This window comes from Ochlerotatus camptorhynchus, unplaced genomic scaffold, assembly GCF_037179485.1.
Source record: "Ochlerotatus camptorhynchus isolate MF236.1 unplaced genomic scaffold, CSIRO-AGI_Acam_v1.1 ptg000343l, whole genome shotgun sequence".
In the NCBI taxonomy this organism is placed as follows: Eukaryota; Metazoa; Arthropoda; class Insecta; order Diptera; family Culicidae; genus Ochlerotatus; species Ochlerotatus camptorhynchus.
In genome coordinates, this window is record NW_027040831.1 from 499,070 (window position 1) to 514,833 (window position 15,764).

Here is a 15,764-nt window from a genome sequence, read left to right on the forward strand (position 1 = left end):
GCAGGGGGAGGGGGGTCAATAATCCCAAAAAGCTGTCTACGTTGTTTATGAACAGCCCCTAACCAAACTTGGAAGCAGGGGATACTCTATATATATTCTATTCTAACTCTGTCTAAAATTAACTTGGTGACCCTGAAAAGGGCCGTTTTGTTAGGTTGGTGATAAGTTTTAACCTCCAAAGCCGAAGCCGAAGAAGAGTGCGTCCCTGTAGCTTCAGAGCGTAGACGACATCCATGGCCGTGACAGTTTTGCGCTTGGGTGTTCAGTGTAGGTGACGGCATCACGGATCATGTTTTCTAGGAACATGTAGCCTGTCAACATTATCATCATCATGCAGTGGCTACATCTGCGTAGAGCTTTTACGACAATTTCCCAATATCGACAAAGCTGCAACACCATGAGCCAATGGGAAGCGAGAGTGCGGACGCAAATTTTTCCCGATTGAATTTTCAAGCGGGCTTTTGATTTTTGTTTCCATTCGTAGAGCGTGTGTGTGAAAGACTTTTTCGGCGGCGGTTTTGACGTTGGATAACGTCTTTCGGCAACATACGGGGGTACAAAATTGAAAACAGTAATTTTGGATGCGTTACGAAAAATTAAAAGATTTTGAACGATAATAACTCAACCGTCTCTCGATAGATTTACGAGATAATGGCATCAATCGATTGGAAATATTTCTAGCAATTTCCTGAATGCGTCCAACAAGGTCGCCCGTTCCATCATTGTCTATCCGATCGTCGACCCAGCAGCAGAGCAGTAGAGCTGCAGTACCAGAGCAGCGGAAGCAGAGCAACGGCAGCAGAGCCTGGGGGCGAAAGGGCAACCACGCCGAGTGCGTTTGTGCCAGTGCTCCGGTATACTGCCGTCATGGAATGCCCAGCTGCTGCAGTTCTCAGTCGGTCGTATTCACCGTCTGCTCCGCAAGGGCAACTACGCTGAGCGCGTTGGAAAAATGGCCCTTTTCAGGGCCACAACATTATCAAGAAAGAGTTTAACGATTATTTTTCTAAAGTTGAATCTTCGCAGAGCCATATTTTATCTCGAAAAATAATTTTAAAATTCTTAACAACGAGAATCTTGAAAACATAATAAAATTTATATAGAAAGAACCATATGTTATTTTCTAGTGGATTGGGCAAAGAACTTTTCACTTTGATATGAAAATAAAGTGAAATTCATTCCCAAATCAAAACCCGGCTGTGTTTGTTTTCAAAATCTCGAAAACAAACCCCCGCACACGTTCTACTTCGTTACTTAATCTAGACAAGAACGGAACGAACGATTTTAAATTTTAAAGGTCACTTCAACTCGTTTGAATTATTGTGGTGGCCCTGAAAAGGGCCGGTTTTGTTAAGATTTAGACTGGAGTGCCGCCTGGACCGGACTATGGCAAACCTACGGTTCCGGATTGGATGCGTGGTGTCGGTATCGGCCAGCTGCAGATTCTCTCGCTGCAGGCGGTGGAAGCCGATAAAAAGCTCAGCCCTTTCATCGTGGGGAAATCGATGCAGGATCTGGTTAGTGAAATCGAAGGTACGACAACGGAAGCGAATGGAATGAAGTATGTGCTGCGAGTACGTGATGCAAGGCAGGCGTCTAAGCTGTTGACGATGAGGAAATTCTTCGATGAAATGGCGGTGACGGTAGTTCTCCACCCCATCTTGAACAAGCGGCGATGCGTTATTTCGTGTCGCGAAATCCAAGACGAACCCGAAGACGAGCTGCTCAAATGGATGGCTAAGGAAGGTGTGGTCAGTGTTAAGCGGATCACTCGGATGCAAGAGGGCAAACGAATGAATACTCCAACGGTCATTCTGACGGTCAATGTAACAGCAGTGCCGGACTACCTCAAAGTCGGGGCGCTACGGATCAAGCCACGGATTTACATACCGGACCCGATGATCTGCTACAAATGCTACGCTTACGGACACACGAAGTTCCGTTGTAAGGGAGTAGCTAAATGCAGGAACTGCTCGCAAGTTCACAACCTTGACGATGAATGCAAGGCAACGCCATTCTGCTTTCACTGCCAAGGTCAACATGGCCCAGCCAATCGAATCTGTCCCACCTACGTGATGGAGAAGGAGATTGTGAGACTGCGTTTCACCAAAGGAATATCCTATGACGAAGCAGTTAAGCAAATCAAGGCTGGCGGCGGTTCATATGCGGCTGTTAGTAAACTCCAACAGCGTCTTTCGCCAGAATTCCAGCAGATCAAGGAGAAGGACGACCTCATCAAACAACTAACACCATCGCCATGCTGACCACAAGGATCGAAGAACTGGAAAAGAAACAGAAGGACAAGAAGGATAAGTAGGATAAGAAACGGGCCAAGCGACAATCCAAGCAGGACGGAACTGAATCCGGAACAGAAATGGAAACTGACTCGAGCATCCAGGCTGCAGCGGCTTCTGGCAAGGTGAGTGAAACTTCCTCTCAGGTAGGTGATAGTGATGATAAGTCAAACCTCTACCATCCCCCCAATACGAAGAAAACTCCCGAACCAAACAATGTTAACCCCAACAATGGCTTTACTCAACCCCCCTACCCTGCCCTAAGTCTTCTTCTGGACCCACCCCATACTCAACCTCACAATGGCCAATACACCTCAACAATCAACCGCTAGTCAAATTTCCCCAAGTCAAACTTCTCCCCTAACTCTTGCCTTACAGTGGAATTTACTGGGTCTTCGAGGAAGACTTTCTGAATTACAAATTCTCATTTCACAATACAACCCCATAGCAATAGCCCTACAAGAAACCAATGTCCCTGAATCCACCATTCCATCAAATTACATTAAAGGATACAATTTGTACATCAAAGAAAATCCCGATAACCCCCAAATAACCGGTACAGCATTGGTAATCAACTCTGAAATCCCTCATCGCCGTATCGATCTCTTCTCTTCTCTTCTTGCAATAGCTATTGAAATTGATTTTCCAGTCAAAGTAACACTAGTCTCCATTTATATTTAGCCTGTTTGGCAATCCGATAAACTAATTAAATCTCGACTTACTAAAATAATGGATAAAATTTCATCACCTGTTCTTTTAATGGGTGATTTTAACGGACACTCTACTCTTTGGGGTGGAAGTTCTTACAATTCCCGAGGTCTTATGTTAGAACAGTTCATCGACGAACAGGGTTTAACTCTGCTAGTGAATCTAATGTTCTGCCCGACAACAACTCAGCAGCACGAGACTCCTTGAACTGTGTCAGAGTCGGCGCACTACTGGGCAAACTGGAGGGGCTACGCGGATGAAAAGACACTCAAGCTTTCAATTTAACTGAAACACAACGCGGATCAATTTAAACACTGTATTTCTCCAATTACCGATAGTGTGGATTGTGTGGTGTTGTGTTCGATTTTCTTGGCACATACCCTTGATGACGATGGCGACTACGACGACTGCAGACCAGCGAGCGCTCGCTGTGGTTCCGGAAAGATCCTTAAAGGCCGATCTTGTCGGCAAGATGGCGGTACCACCGCTCGGTGAAATTGCGGTACAATTCCGACAATGGCGGACGAAGCGAGGCTGACCGAACGTCGGCCGTAGTGCGATGGCGGGTTGGTTTTACCGGGCTGGTATAGCGGTTTGTGGAGATGGTTCCGATGCACAGGCGCTTCCTTCTGACGAAGCCGGTCGACGACGGCAAGGCCGCCCTCTGTCGAACCGGGAAGGGAAATTCTCCTTGGTGTTTAGGGCCTTCAGCCCGAGGACAATGTCCTTTACGATTAGGTCAAGGTAACTAAATGTCACCTAGACCGTAGCGTGCAATGGCGGTCTTTGACTCGCCAACCAGAACACCAATTGATTGGTTGAAAAGAAAAGTCCTGAATCAGCTGAATTGGTGATTTCCACTTCACCTTGATTCACTACTCGCACTGTATTCTGTTAAAATGTATTCCACAGACACTTCTGGTCTACACGCTCGCCTGAGATAAAGTGAACGATGGCCGTTCTCTAAGCATCGCAGAACCCTTCAGCTCATCACCCGTGACTCCGTGTCACCATTTTGCCGCGGCCATGCGCGCCTTATTCAGCAGTCGGCCGTTAAGCATGGCCGTATCGTCTGCCCAGTGGGTTTCACCGCAAGTGTTACACAAGTTTATTTGAATGCTCGATCACATGGTGCATATTTAAAATATTGTATTGAACCTTTGTAACAGAACGGTTACACTAGAATTGATCCCTCATCCGGTGAATCATCGGCTCTTGATCTGTCCATTTCCTCACACAATCTCATTTCCCAACTGTCCTGGAAGGTGCACGATGATTGCTGCGGTAGCGATCACCTTCCTATTGTCATTTCATTGAATAGAACTACTCCTGTTACCACTTGTCGTCCTAGATGGAAATATGAATTGGCAGATTGGGACAAGTATCAGAACGAAGTGTTCGATCATTTTACCTCTAACCCTCCCACTTCTCCGGAGGAGTTCGTCAAAACTCTGTTTGATATTGCCAAACATCATATTCCCCGAACAAATGGTTCTCCTGGGAAAAAATCAGTACCATGGTGGAACCCTGAAGTGTGGGCTGCTATAAAACTTCGTCGTAAGAAACTCCGTGCCCTCCAGAAAATGACAAAAAGTGATCGTAAAAACTCCGTAGCACATTTAGAATTCAAAACGGCCAGAAATGCAGCTAGAGATACCATCCGTCAGGCCAAACAGGACAGTTGGGAGAAATTTATCTCCGCTATCAATCCTGAAAGTACATCAAAGAAACTTTGGGATAAAGTAAACCGTTCGAGTGGTAGTAAAAGTCGACCCCCAATAAAAATACGTATAAATAATAATATCACTGATAACCAATCCACCATAACCGAACACCTCGCAGATCACTTTTCCCTGACCTCATCTTCCTTCATATTTTCTGAACAGTTCTTGTCCCATAAAACAGCCACTGAAGCTTCTCCACCATGCTTTGATACTGATCTTGTCCTGGAATACAACAAAGGCTTCACTTTCGAGGAACTAGCGTGGGCTCTGAGTAGGGTAAGTGGTTCATCCGCTGGACCAGACGACGCACTATGGGCAAAAATGGGTCCAAAATTACCCAAAATTCAATATCTCAACAGCACGCTGAATTCCGCCCATGAAAAACGACTTTTCCGAACGGAAATCGTCCGGAGAATCGATTGCACGTGGTAAACCCCGTATTCCCCTAATATCTCATGAACTGTTGTTTAAAGACATAGTATTCTAAAACCATGCAGAAAGTGCTTATTTTTTACGAAAAATAGAGCTGTGAAAAAACATTTCCTCCAAAAAGTAGGGGAAAATGGGGTAAAATGGTCCAAAACACATACCTACAAGGCTCTCCGGTCTATGGGACCAAGTGCAATCGATTTTCCGGACGATTTCCCTTCGGAAAAGTCGTTTTTCATGGCCGGAATTCAGCGTGCTGTTGAGATATTGAATTTTGGGTAATTTTGGACCCATTTTTGCCCATAGTGCGACGTAGGCTATCCTCTTCTCAAAAATCTACCCCTAATCGGTAAAACTATCCTTTTGTCTATGTTCAACCAAATATGGGACCAGGGAGAAATTCCCACTGACTGGAAAGAAGGTCTAGTTGTTCCCATCCCTAAACCCGGAAAAGACAGGAATAATGCAGACAGCTACCGGCCTATCAGTCTATTGAACTGTATTGGGAAGGTTTTTGAGAAGATGGTAAATAGACGACTCATTACTCAAATGGAGTCCCAAGGCTTACTCGACAATCGCCAGTTTGCTTTCCGTCCAGAAAAGTCCGCGGATGATTACCTTACGGAGCTAGAGGATCTCATTGATGGATACCTTGAAAGAGGTATGCATGGTGACTGTGTTTCTCTGGATCTGTCGAAGGCCTACGATCGTGCATGGCGTTTTCCCATCCTAAAGTCGCTCGAAGAATGGGGAATCAAGGGCCGCATGGGTCACTGCGTTCAAAGTTTTCTTGACGATAGGAGATTCAGAGTCATCATAGGAAACAACCGCTCTGAGGTCAGGTCTCAAGAGAACGGTATCCCCCAAGGTTCGGTAATCGCACCCACACTCTTTCTCATCTGTGTGCAATCCTTTGTTGATACTATTCCTCCCAATGCAATGTCCATATACTGGTTTATGCAGACGACATTACCATCAGGACCAAAAAGGATTCAATCCGCAGTCAATATTGTTGCCAAATGGGCTGGTGAAAGAGGTTTCATCATATCCCCTGAAAAATCCCAACTCCTTCATATTAGTAGCAATAGGAAAAAGGTTAGCAAACTACCCCAACTAACCTTAAACCAGACCACAATAGAAGCAGGACAGACTCTGAAAATCCTTGGAGTTTACCTTGACCGGACTCTCAGCTTTAGACACCACGCAGACGTTGTTCGGAAAATCACCGAGCGGCGGCTACAGGTCATTAGGACGATTGGGACAAGAATTCCATGTGCACATAGAACATCCATCATGCAAATAGTAAACGGCTGGCTTCTGCCCAAAATCTTCTACGGTGCAGGTTTTTTCAGCAGAGGTGGCGATATCATAACCAAAAAGCTACGTCCGTTGTACAACAAGGCTTTCCGATCAGCTTCCGGAGTTTTCATCACTAGTCCCATATCCGCTATAATGGCCGAGTGTGGTCAGCTCCCCTTCGAACATTATATAACAGTCTGCGTGGTGACTAAGGCTATTCGATGGTTAAGTCTGAAAGTTAGTCAAGAAGCCCCCTTAGTAACAAGAGCAAACGATCTGTTCAACTCCCTTACCAAACTAAATCTCCCTCCAGTTGCAGTGTTACCCAAAACCAAAAACAGACCTTGGAACCAACCACCTCCTAAGATAGATCTCTCTCTTCTCCTAAAAGTAAAAGCAGGTGATCCCCCGTTAAAAATACAACAACACTTTAACAATCTCCGTTCAGAAAAATACAATAATTACTTCCACATCTACACCGACGCGACGGTTCCGTTTCTAATGGAAAGGTCGGCTATGGTATCACTAGCGCATTAACCAGTATTAGTTCCTCCCTCCCTACATCTTGTTCCATCTTCAGTGCCGAAGCTTATGCCCTCATGAAGGCTTCCAACTTGAACCCTCCACAGTCTGAGAATCCAACTGTCATCTTTAGCGATTCAGCAAGCTGTCTCCGCGAAATGGACTCCAGTTCCATGAAACATCCTTGGCTCATGTCAGCTGAAACATCCTCCATAGCTAATCACGTCTCCTTCTGTTGGGTCCCAGGTCACTCTGGTATCCGAGGCAATGAGGAGGCGGACCGATTGGCTGGTGCTGGTCGAGAAATGAATCCCGAAATAGTTGATGTTCCTTCTATGGACGTTGTCAGATGGGTAAAGGACCAAGTCAGGGAAAGCTGGGATCTTGAATGGTTCAATAGCCGAGGTTTCGCCCTAAGACAGTCTACATCTCGTTGGCCATATAATAAAAACCCCAAAGACCGCCGTATTCTTTCCAGACTTAGAATTGGTGCTACCCGTCTTACCCATAGCTACCGAATTACCAAAGAGGAACCTCCAAACTGCATCACATGCCGTGTCCCACTGTCCATCCCCACCTTTTGTTAGATTGTAGAGCCTACAGTATCGAACGTTTGACTTATAATCTAGATACAACCATAGAGTAAGTTTGCTTATCGCTCTTTATTTTGAGTTATACACGCGCTTCGAACATCTCAGACGCTCGAAGCCTTGCGTTTCTTAAACGAACAAATTCAAATCATTTTAACATTATTCAAGATCTTATCCATTAATAACATAGTAAATTAGATAGTTTTTCTTCGGGAAAAGTGTTCCTCATGTGTGTGTTTGTTGTATAAGTTTAAAATCATGTTTGCCTAATCTCTAGAAGCTGCTTCTACACACACATCTTACATGCCTCGCTTTCCGTTTCAATCAAGATTACAATCTTCAATATATTCTTTTATCTGCTATAATGGGTGAATCAAAACCGTGTTTTCCCCCCTTCCGGGTTCTGCAAATGCGAACGAATATCTTGTCTGGAAGCGCGCGCTTACTTCCTGGAAGCCATCCGTTTACCTCTGCCAATCGAGAGCCCGAAATTGGAAGAAACCGCTTTGCTGTTATCCAAAAAATTCAAAAGCATTTCCAAGAGCAAATTCCGCGCATTGAGCACGAGCAAATTGTAAATATGAAAAATGGTAGTGGGATTACAATAATGTAATGTTATAAAAGTAGAAAAGGCCTTAGCCATTTAAAAAATACGATTATTTATTAACTAATATCACCCCCTAAACTCTAGCGTAGCCTTTGGCTCACAATACAATAGAAATAGGGAATCTTCTGAAACGAAGCTTCCCACAAATCGATAGCTGATCTCTTCTAATCAGGAACCGGCTTAAACATCTTCTCGACTAATATCTTCTTGCATTATTCATCATCATCATCATCAGCACTTACATGACTACTAAACATAAGGAATTCAATTCAATCTTTTCAGTTGTTTTCAGTTTTGTTCAAGATATTTCCAAACATCCACATCGGCCTTGTGGCAGTGAGCAAGCGGACGAACTTTTCAGGCGTTGGCCTGAATGATCGGCGGTTGGTTCATGTTCTGTTGGTTACCGTTCTGACGGGTCTGGTTCTGATTCTGGTTGCGGCGGCGTCTCGGCTGGCGCGGACGGAACTTCCTGTTTCCACCAGCACCTCCGTTCGGGGACGGCGGCGATTGGTTGTTGCTGTTGTTGTTGTTCTTACCGTGGTAGTTTCCACTGGTATTGCCGTTATCACCATTATTGTGCTGCTGGTAGTTGCCGTTGCTGTTGTTGTTGCGACCAGCGTTCATGGGTTTACGGTTGTCCTTGCCGTTGCCGTTGCCATTTCCATTGTTGTTGTAGTTGCCATTGCCCGATGAATTGCTGCTCTTGTTACCGCACAGCAAAAAAATAATTTTGATATCACGTCAAAGTGGATGCACTACAATCATGTCGAAAATATGGTGTAATATTACTTGCTAAAAAGGACCAAATTATCATTAATACAATGCATGAACTGACATTACGCTGCTTTTACTGCATTTGTTTATTTATGTGGTCATAAAAATTACATGAAATTTTTGACATGATTGTAGTGCATCCACTTTGACGTGATATCAAAATTATTTTTTTGCTGTGCGAAGAACATCCGACCCCGGGATGACCGTTGGCGGACGCGCGTGATGACCGGTTTCAACTGCTGCTTGTCCGGATCAAAGTGGCAATCGAGCAGCTCGGAAAGCTCGGTTCTTTCGTCTTCCTTCAGGTCAGTGATCTTGGCAACTACCTCCTCCAGACCCTCGCGCTTGCGGTCGGTCCAAATTTGCTGCAGCGTGGCAAGATCGTGTCCGTTCTCGGCCAGCACTCGTCGGTACGTTACAGCCTTAACTCTATGGTAGATGGTCGTCTTAAAGTACTGCAAAAACACCGGCCGGAGCGAGTTCTGGTGGACCAGAATATTCTCCTGCTCATCCAGTTCGGAAATTTCGCACGTGATCGGTGAGGCCAGATCGCACAGGGTCAAGCACATCTGTTCCCGCTCGGCTTCGGTCGTCGGCCGAGAGCGTGGTTACGGTTCCGGAACTGTCGTCACCTGACCAGTGACAGCGTCCACATCGGTCTGATGTCGATCGTCATCGGTTTTATTCAGGTTCGGATTGTCGTTCTCGTCAGCAGCCTCAAGTTGTGTGCATGGCTCTCCTTCCTCAGTTCCCTCGTCCTCTTGGCTCTCTACACACTCGGCTGTCTGCGGACAGTCGCTGCTAGCTGCCTTGTCGTTTTCTCTGGACAAACGACGTGCAATTTGGTAGGCCAACCGGGCTCGATATGCCGCGTTTCCTTCGAACCCTTCCTTAGCTTCGTCCTTGTCCAGCACCAAGTTGGCCAGCTGGCGGATCGAGAAGTACTTGATTGTCTTGCTGCACTTGTCCTCGGCCAGTTTGAACCCGTTCACGAACGATTTCACCGTCGCGGTGAACCGATCCAACAGGTTGTACTTCTTCATGGCCTCGATCAGCATGTACGGTACGAACTTGCGCTGTTCATGATAGATCATCACGATACCCTCGGAACCTTCGTCCTCCTGGTACCGCGCCTCCAGCCAGTCGATAAATTCGTTCAGAGCCGAAATTTCCGTTTTTGTTTTCACGACCCGATAGGTCTGCATGCTCTTCAACATGCGGAAGAAACCAACCGTGATGACACGAACCTGGTGCCGCTGTCGGGCGGCCGGATTCAGGTTCATCAACGGCATAATGTACTGCGAGTACTGGTGTTCCGACGTGTATGCGGAGATCTGAACTATTTCATCGATCAGTCTACGACCCGTCGTATCAATGTCGATGCCAATCAAGGTGTACTTTCCGTACGGGAGGGGATTGGTATTGATGGAGACATCCGTTCGATCGAATTTGGACGAGAGGGCTCCGGCTGGACCGGAGTCGCTCTCCTCCGAGCAGCTTTCGTCTTCCACCACCTCGAATTCGGTCTCCACCGGTTTGCTTTCTTCGATTCCGGTCACCATTTTTTCCTTGCAAGTTTTCGAAGCAATTCACTCTAATTTCCCAATTTATTCACTGTTTTCACGCACTAAGCGACCAGCAACCGCTATGCCTTTACTTTTGATGATTTTACGAGACACTTCGGAGTAACCTCCAGCCAGATGTCGATCTTTTGCTTGTTAATTTTAAAGTCAAAACGTTTATACCAACCAACGTTTTATCACCACTGAACAGAAGCTGCTGGAGTTCTTGAAAGTAACCGGATTGTATGACCAAATTTTATTGAAGCAAACAGGGACGAATGACCGTTTACGGTTAAAGTAAAGTCCCGTTAAAACAAAGACACACACACGCTTTTGGCTTAGTTTCGATTCACCCGTTCAACGATACGGTCGTGGCAAGGGCGGCAAAGGTCTTGGAAAAGGAGGCGCCAAGCGTCATCGGAAGGTTCTGCGTGATAACATCCAGGGTATTATCAAGCCTGCCATCCGTCGTCTGGCTCGTCGTGGTGTTGTCAAGCTTATATCCGGTCTGATCTACGAGGAAACCCGAGGTGTGCTGAAGGTGTTTCTAGAAAATATGATCCATGATGCCGTCACCTACACTGAACACGCCAAGCGCAAAACCGTCAGGCCATGGATGTCGTCTACGCTCTGAAGCTACAGGGACGAACTCTGTACGGTTTCGGAGGTTATAACTTATCACCAACGTAACAAAACGGCCCTTTTCAGGGCCACCAAGTTCAATCCAGAAAGAAGTTAGAATAGAATTGATATAGAGTAACCCATGATTCACCCATTCAATTTGTCACTAAGTAGATCAAATTGATACAAAAATCAAATAATTTGTACGGGAAATAAATTATGTTCTATTTCTAGTCTTATCTAAGGGTTAAATTTATTCCGTTTCACTTTCATAAACTGAGAAACCCTCATCGTATGCATTCTCCTGCTGCGCGACATCATCGAATATAGAGTACAGAGAGTACAAAGAGTACAGACTAGATAATCGAACAAAAAATTTCGTAGTCCTACGTCAACAATGCGGTCGTGTCTTGTACACTACCCTTCAACTTTTTATTTTTTTCCATAACTGGTTGGCGATACTGCTATTCAATGATACCACTGGAATTGGCTCCCGTTCTGATGGAGGAGGCTTATTGGACAGCGGAAGAAAAAGTGTTTATTGTGTTGTGCCTTTTGACTATAGTTTTAAGATGTATTGTATAGTGATCAAGAATCCTCGGCTCTGTAAAGTTAATTCAATTGAGCCAAATCAAAAAAAACTAATAAACAACTCAAAAATCAATTTGAATTTATTTATTTTTTTACCATAAATGAGTAGGGGCTTCGGCATGACAGACTATTTTCGGCAACCCAAATCGAAACACTATTTTCACTGGATTTTCTTACGAAAACACTTCGCTGAATGCATGCAAACGATTCTTTATGCTTTCAGCTTCAATTTGACTATATTTTTACCACTGAGAAAAAGCAATCTAGCAAGGTTTTCTTGAAATGCAACACACGCACTACAAATTGTAGCTGATTTCGAGTTGCCGATAATAGAACAGCAGATTTACATGCAGTTCAAATGGAACGATTGCCGAAGAAAAACTGGTTGTTGACAATACTCGCTCTCACTAGAGAAGATTGGAGCTTTGTAAAAGCGTTTCAAAACAGTTTTTGACAATTCTTTCGACTGAAATTGATAGAGCAGCTGGCAGCAAAAGATTTTAAACAAACCAATACTGCATATGTGTGCGTTCCATATAGAAAAAGGCTATAGAAATAAGGTCGCTGCTTAGGTTGCCGAGAATACGTAAATTCCCCTATATATTCTTTATTAGAAGAGATACAGACAACAACTTTTGCTCTAAAACGTGCGTGTTAAAGAGCAATAAAAGTCTCTAGAAGATTACTGAGAAATTTGAAATGTTGTTTGGAATGAGGGTGACGCGCTTGGCATTGATGGCCCACAGCGGTTCACGAAGAGCTACTGATTCCGATCAGTAGCAGTGTGACTTCTTTCTACTTCTTCGGTGAATGAACGGTCATGTGGGCTGCAGCTCGCTGCTTGCGGAGAGCCTTTCGTTATGTACTGGAGAATAATGTTCAACGCCACGCGCCGGAACCACTGCTTCTGCTACTGATGATGATGACGACCGACCGGACACCAACACACACGGTGATTGAATAAGCGGCGAGACCGGATGGAATTCGATTGTCAGAGTTATAAGTGGTAACAACCTCACCACTTTTCGTAACGCGGTCGATTTTGGTTTTTAGAAATTGCACCCCCAATATTGTGACTATGGTATGACCAGACACTCCCGGGTAACTAACTCAGTAGCATGAGACTCCTGAACTGTGTCGCAGAGCCGGCATGTTACTGGGTATTCGGAGGGGCTACGCGGACAAGGTATGAAAAAACAGGAATAATCACATTTTCTAACACATTTATTGCCCTATTCTGTGGCGTGTGGGTGTGGGTTTTCACATATATGTGGCGTGTATGCTAGGGCTTAAAATTTGCACTGTACTCACTGCTGCAGCGGGATCTCCTACGGCGTCACGACGCTGGCGTTGGCCAACACGGCTGCTCCTGCACTACCGTGTGGCCGGAAACTTGCGACGCGGGCTGCAGACAGTGTTGCAGCTTTGGGATCAATTTGGCGGATCTGGTGGCGTTCATTAGCCACATACGGCTCAGCAGGCGTTGCTGGCTCGTTTGGCTGGCAGGCGTCTTCCGTCGTTGACGGCATCGGCTGACCGTGGCATGGCCACCTTTGTCGAGCCGAGACGGGATCCTCCTTGGCAATTAAGGCCACCGGTCTGAGGACATCGTCCCTGACGGACGATCGAGTATCATTTACTATTAGGCTCGGAAGCCATATCTTGACTTCCGAGCCGAGCCGTGTAAGACCGTTTTATTTACGGTACGAGGTCCTGAACGGAGGCAGTCCAACATTCCAGAAACCCCACAAAGAGGGGGGGGGGGGGTACACTAAATGGCACTGCACTTAAAAATACCGGTCTTTTGCACACGGACGCCTGTTTGTTTGTCTACTGTTTCAAGTTTAACAAAACGTAAATTTTCCCAACCAAAAATAATTCATACAGAAGAAAATCCACGGATTGTAACCAACTGGTTACAAATGTTGCCAAAAGACCTAATCCTACGACAAAAATTTTCATAATTTTGGAGCGTCATTCTGGGACTGAGGCATTAAAATCAATACATAACAAAGAACAGTGATGGAAAATTTCGCAAAAACTCTCTATGACTCGCGAACTTTTCCCTAGGTGAATTTCGTGAATTATCGCGATCGTTCCAACGATGGAAAAAAGTTTACGATCTGGAGCATACTCATTTTTGGGATTTTTCGACAAACAAGAACATCCGAGACGCTGAACTCAAAAACCGTTGTTATTTTTAAAATAGCACAAGAAAACCAAGTGCTTGGGATTTTGTTTGAATTATGCAGCACCCCATTTACAGTACCTGTCGTTACAATCCCAATTCCACAAACATCATTATAATCCTGAAAATAAAATGAACTTTCACCACTCCTTTGCATGTCAATACTTGAGATTGACAGCCGAGAAAAAGTCGATTACCTAATCCTACTTATCCCTTCCGAAAGGGTCAACTTCAATCTACTAATTCAAAGTTGCTAGATTTGAAACCGTTATGCCGAAAATAGCCACCCATGCCACAGTTGACATCGTCGGAGGCAAACAAACGCCCCTTCCCCCGTCTCGTGTCACGAAAGCACCGAAACACATGTTAAAACGTGTGAAAATGCTCAAAACGATTCGATTACGATTTACTTGGCCGGAATATCTGAGAAACTTTCTGGAAAGCTGTAGTGTACACAAAGAAATCTTCGAGGGAACTTACCATTCACGAGCACGGCCAGCAGCCCAAGCCAGAAGAGCAGTAATCCGGCTCCGGTGGTGGCCACCGGATTTCGATTGCTTGCCGTCCTTGTCATCGTATGCCGCTGTCCTCCTCTTACTGCTGCTGATGTTGCTAGCACTTTCGTCGTCATCCAGCCCATCACCATTTTGGAATTCCGAACACGTTTTCGACCCTCCCACACGAGAAGACGCAAAAAGGATCCCTTCTATTTATTTTGAGATACTCTTCTTTTTTTTTCTTTAACAACACGAAGAGCAACAACACTGTGCGATGATGGTAGTAGGCGAGATTGTTCAAATTTCCCACCCAGACAGCAGCCAACTGGGATTCTCCCGGCGGGGTTCGACTGTCTTGGATTTGGAATGGAACAAAACAAGCGAAAGGAGAAAGTTTCACACTTTATTGACACATTTTTCCTTCTGTTGGATTTGCTACTGTTTCGAGATAACTTTTTTTTTGTGTTTGTTCTGTAGACGGCGGTAACCTACGACGGGTTGACCGTCGGTTGTGTTATTTTTTTATCCATTTTCCGTAGAAGTTAACAGTCTTTTCACACTTTGCTAGCAGCTCCCTTCGGGACAACGCTTTATCACTTAAGAAGGGATCCAGTTTGTTCTGATTAACACCGACACCCGGAATGAGCTGAAAAGATGGAGAAAATTAAAGTTTATTCGGTTTTGTTTTTTTCACAGCGGGGCAAGACAACTTAGATATATTTGAAAATATTATCATATATTTCTAAATGTCAACGGAAATAGTTAAGTATTTTCGAAAACGAATACATGTAAAATATAGTGCTTTCTGTGCTGAAAAGTTCAAGTCTAAGTCATGAAAATGAAAACATCATTACATATTTTGATATATTCAGTCAAGAAAAATTTGATGAAAATTCATTGCTTCCATTCCCTTTGCAAGTGGGACGAACAAAAATACTCATTAGCTCGAACGGTATCGGTTTTATTGCATCCCCCACTCGCTTATCACCACCTGTCAAACGAACAGCAGTAGAGAATCGACGAACGTTTCATCTTTGCCTTTGTATGTGGTAGGCGGGTTGTATTACGTTGCCCCTTTCCATTGCCAATCTGACAGCTTTCTCCTGTTTCAACACACACCCGACGATCGAAGGAAATGAAGCTATCAATAATGTAATAACACTTGTCTCAATCAGATCGAGACTCCAGGTGCCATTCTTCTCAGATTGCCACCACAAGCGTGCGTCGAACGCATTTACACCACCACTCTTGCCAACAGATAAATTAGCCCCTGTCCGTGCACACAACTGAACTCCGACACGTATAGTATTCACCGAACAAGAACCTATCCAGGTAAACTCGATGACGAAGAGTCT

General features: G+C 44.9%; 2 pseudogenes; both read right to left on the minus strand.

The window, feature by feature from the left end:
* The window catches only part of LOC135708942 (lachesin-like), a 182,730-nt pseudogene that overhangs the window by 123,508 nt on the left and 43,458 nt on the right, over positions 1–15,764 (minus strand).
* On the minus strand, positions 7,685–10,661 carry LOC135708954 (maternal protein exuperantia-like; annotated as a pseudogene).